Raw genomic sequence first — 5,000 nt, 5'->3', positions numbered from 1 at the left:
AGGCTGCCCGCCGAGTCATCGGAGGAACTGCGGCGGATCGCTGGCTGGCATCGTTTATGGTTAGAACTAGGGCGGTATCTGATCGCCTTCGAACCTCTAACTTTCGTTCTTGATTAATGAAAACATACTTGGCAAATGCTTTCGCTTCTGTTCGTCTTGCGACGATCCAAGAATTTCACCTCTAACGTCGCAATACGAATGCCCCCGCCTGTCCCTATTAATCATTACCTCGGGTTCCGAAAACCAACAAAATAGAACCGAGGTCCTATTCCATTATTCCATGCACACAGTATTCAGGCGGGCTTGCCTGCTTTAAGCACTCTAATTTGTTCAAAGTAAACGTGCCGGCCCACCGAGACACTCAATAAAGAGCACCCTGGTAGGATTTCAACGGGGTCCGCCTCGGGACGCACGAGCACGCACGGGGCGGTCGCACGCCTTCGGCTCGCCCCACCGGCAGGACGTCCCACGATACATGCCAGTTAAACACCGACGGGCGGTGAACCAACAGCGTGGGACACAAATCCAACTACGAGCTTTTTAACCGCAACAACTTTAATATACGCTATTGGAGCTGGAATTACCGCGGCTGCTGGCACCAGACTTGCCCTCCAATAGATACTCGTTAAAGGATTTAAAGTGTACTCATTCCGATTACGGGGCCTCGGATGAGTCCCGTATCGTTATTTTTCGTCACTACCTCCCCGTGCCGGGAGTGGGTAATTTGCGCGCCTGCTGCCTTCCTTGGATGTGGTAGCCGTTTCTCAGGCTCCCTCTCCGGAATCGAACCCTGATTCCCCGTTACCCGTTACAACCATGGTAGGCGCAGAACCTACCATCGACAGTTGATAAGGCAGACATTTGAAAGATGCGTCGCCGGTACGAGGACCGTGCGATCAGCCCAAAGTTATTCAGAGTCACCAAGGCAAACGGACCGGACGAGCCGACCGATTGGTTTTGATCTAATAAAAGCGTCCCTTCCATCTCTGGTCGGGACTCTGTTTGCATGTATTAGCTCTAGAATTACCACAGTTATCCAAGTAACGTGGGTACGATCTAAGGAACCATAACTGATTTAATGAGCCATTCGCGGTTTCACCTTAATGCGGCTTGTACTGAGACATGCATGGCTTAATCTTTGAGACAAGCATATGACTACTGGCAGGATCAACCAGGGAGCTGCGTCAACTAGAGCTGAGCAGCCGGCCGCCCAGGAGTGTGTCCCGGGGGCCCGCGCGAACACGCAAGCGTCCGCTCAATCATTCTGCAAACAGGAGGAGGCTGAGCTCCCCTGCACAATACACCTCGAAACCCTCTCAGGTCCCGGCGGCGCGCAGCGCCGTCCCAAGTACTTGGTCGGGTTCGAGAGAGGCGCAATCGCCCGGAGTTAGGCGAGTAGACGCTTTCGGTGCGACCACCCGTGCTCCCAACTGAGCTTGCCGCTGCCGACAGAGGCCCGGGAGCGTGCTGTCGTGGCATTGCCGGCGGGAGACAACACGCGCCACCTACGGTGACCGGCAGCTCCAACGCCAGCGCCACAGAAGGACAAAAGCCCCACTTGGGTGCCGAAGCGAACTCTCCCAGCACAGCGCACGCGCCAACACATCCGCACAGCTGCGATACAAACCACCAGCGAGAACCGCTGGGGCGACCGAGCAGCAGACGGCGTCGCGGCGCCGAGCGCCGGGCGGCAGCGCATCCTCAACGCACACAGTCCTCAATCGGACCAGCACACTGAAGATGTCCACCGCGCTTCGCACCGGGCCCGCGAGGACCTACTTTGGCCGCACGGCGCCGCGCGCAGGGTGCGCCGGCGCGCAGCTGCGACGCCTGCCGCGTCCGTCGGCCGGCGCGCCTGCCACTGGCCGCCCCCACCAGCCGGCTGTAGCGCGTGCGCCCACGCACCGCGCGGCCAGCACGCCGGGAGGCGCCCCCTCACCGGCCGGGGACGGTCCCACCCAGCCACCGCCGCGTATCGCTTCACACCCAGATGCCGTTCAGTTTCGTCGGCATGGTGGGTATCGCTGGAACAACCGGTTAGTACCTCAACCTATCGTCGCCATCACCGATTCACCCCTAGCGAGAACAACCGCACCACAACAGGTTACCATTTGTTCATTTGCGTAACTTCACCAGAAAACGCAGGCGTCCATCGCCATTTGCAACTTCCACGATTATTGCATGCCTGTGTCAGGTGTCACGCCACACTACGTCTGCCCACATACACGCAACAAAATGTGCACGCCTAGACAATACGTGGAAGGTGGCCCCCGTACGTATGCGATGTCCATTGCTCGAACGACTGTCAACCGGCCTCTGTAGCATGTCGCAGATATGGAACGCGGTGCACCATGCCATCACGGTGTGTGAGGAGAGACGACTAGGTCCGAATACATCAACAGACAGCTCATGCTGATCGCCATCCACGGCGTCCGTTCCTCCCACACGTCTCTATGGCGTACCACACTGCAATCCAGCTCTCATAGGGAGACGACACGTAGCTGCGTGCACAATATTTGCACTGTATGGTCCGCCGTTTTTGGGCGCAGTCGTTGTACGGTCACACATGTGCCACGATGTATCATTCAGTACATAAGGACGAATGTGCAGTACAGATTGTGGTTTACGCGTACGACATTAGCGGACAGTTGACACAGGCCGCACCACAACGTAGCCTGAGTACGTCGCATGCGGAGGGCATTGAACATGCAAAGTTCTCACCAACCAGCTTGCGAAGGCAGGGGGCAAGGTGGGGACGTGGGGAGGGGCGGCATGTACGTCCTGCTGCCATCCACATTACAGTGTACAGCAGGAGCATGTGGAAAGTGAGCAAGACTTGCAAGGTGTTTAACATGAAGCGATACACAGGGGAGCGGGGAGTGCGAGTAGCGAACTATATTGCGAGGGTTGCGGGTGGGCAACACTACACTAATTGAACGAGTCGTATAACAATTACAGAGCAGGTTTAGGCGACAACGTGGGTTACGTTAGGCGACAACGTGGGTTAGGTTAAGGCACGACGTGGGTTAGGTTAAGGCACGACATGGGTTAGGTTAAGGCACGACATGGGTTAGGTTAAGGCACAACATGGGTTAGGTTAAGGCACAACATGGGTTAGGTTAAGGCACAACATGGGTTAGGTTAAGGCACAACATGGGTTAGGTTAAGGCACAACATGGGTTAGGTTAAGGCACAACATGGGTTAGGTTAAGGCACAACATGGGTTAGGTTAAGGCACAACATGGGTTAGGTTAAGGCACAACATGGGTTAGGTTAAGGCACAACATGGGTTAGGTTAAGGCACAACATGGGTTAGGTTAAGGCACAACATGGGTTAGGTTAAGGCACAACATGGGTTAGGTTAAGGCACAACATGGGTTAGGTTAAGGCACAACATGGGTTAGGTTAAGGCACAACATGGGTTAGGTTAAGGCACAACATGGGTTAGGTTAAGGCACAACATGGGTTAGGTTAAGGCACAACATGGGTTAGGTTAAGGCACAACATGGGTTAGGTTAAGGCACAACATGGGTTAGGTTAAGGCACAACATGGGTTAGGTTAAGGCACAACATGGGTTAGGTTAAGGCACAACATGGGTTAGGTTAAGGCACAACATGGGTTAGGTTAAGGCACAACATGGGTTAGGTTAAGGCACAACATGGGTTAGGTTAAGGCACAACATGGGTTAGGTTAAGGCACAACATGGGTTAGGTTAAGGCACAACATGGGTTAGGTTAAGGCACAACATGGGTTAGGTTAAGGCACAACATGGGTTAGGTTAAGGCACAACATGGGTTAGGTTAAGGCACAACATGGGTTAGGTTAAGGCACAACATGGGTTAGGTTAAGGCACAACATGGGTTAGGTTAAGGCACAACATAGGTTAGGTTAAGGCACAACATAGGTTAGGTTAAGGCACAACATAGGTTAGGTTAAGGCACAACATAGGTTAGGTTAAGGCACAACATAGGTTAGGTTAAGGCACAACATAGGTTAGGTTAAGGCACAACATAGGTTAGGTTAAGGCACAACATAGGTTAGGTTAAGGTACAACATAGGTTAGGTTAAGGTACAACATAGGTTAGGTTAAGGTACAACATAGGTTAGGTTAAGGTACAACATAGGTTAGGTTAAGGTACAACATAGGTTACACGTTGTTGTAAGGAAAGGTGTAGGGGGGGGGCGGGGGCGGCAGGTTCGTTGATAGTGATTATAGTAAGTGAATGCTTGTGACATGATCAGATTTGTCACGTCAGGATGCACCTTTGGCTTATTAGAGGCGGCGCTCCAATTCTATGCTTGTGTCAGACCTGTGTCTTTGACTCATGTCATTGTTTGTGCGCTGTGACAGGAGGTACTATTGTGATGTTGGGTGCACCGTTGTATAGGACATGTGTGGGTGTTGGTGCCTGATCTGCGCAATGGTGGATGTCGAAAGGGTGGGATATTGTATTTTCCGCATGGACCTCCTGGTCTGGTTGTGATAGTGTGGATTGTGTAATGTGGCGGAGAGGATGCACTGGATGTTGTTCCATGCTGGTGCTTACATATTGTATGTGCGCCCGTTAGAAGCAGAGAGTGGTGCGTGATCAGAGTGGCTGGCTGACGTGTGGTTCCCATTGTGGGCAGACTCTTTCAGCATGTATACGGACAGTTGTATATATATTCTGTAGTTTGATGGCTCTGCATTGATTACTAATCAGCGCCGTGTGTACGGGTAATCTGGTTCCAGTCCAAAATGTTCCATCTGTGTACATTAGTGACAAAGACTCCCCTCATGCAGTGGGGCTCGGTCTGTTATAACTCTTCCGCGTAATATATTTGCCCCACGTTTTTGCGACTGCGAGTGCGAGTGCAACGCGCATGGGGACCGACATGCTGATGGCTCGGTATCGGACGCCGTACAGTGAGCAACGCGATCGCGTCTCTCGCTCGTAAGTGGTACAGGTCGCGGCTCATGTATAGGGACAGCGGGAATGTCGCATATTGGCAATAACTC

The 5,000-nt window shown here is 52.9% G+C and overlaps 1 non-coding gene across 1 annotated transcript in view; it reads right to left on the bottom strand.

Annotated features, from left to right (window-relative positions):
* LOC124747055 overlaps positions 1-1,178 on the bottom strand; it is a 1,909-nt gene extending 731 nt beyond the window's left edge. Inside the window, exon 1 of the ribosomal RNA XR_007011504.1 lies at positions 1-1,178. This exon is cut by the window's left edge and continues 731 nt beyond it. This is a non-coding gene — a ribosomal RNA (small subunit ribosomal RNA).
* Positions 1,179-5,000: the final 3,822 nt, after the last annotated feature.

Source organism: Schistocerca piceifrons, unplaced genomic scaffold (assembly GCF_021461385.2).
Source record: "Schistocerca piceifrons isolate TAMUIC-IGC-003096 unplaced genomic scaffold, iqSchPice1.1 HiC_scaffold_379, whole genome shotgun sequence".
Classification (NCBI taxonomy): domain Eukaryota; kingdom Metazoa; phylum Arthropoda; class Insecta; order Orthoptera; family Acrididae; genus Schistocerca; species Schistocerca piceifrons.
The sequence above is the reverse complement of the archived record's forward strand: the minus strand, read 5'-3'. Positions and strand labels throughout refer to the sequence as shown.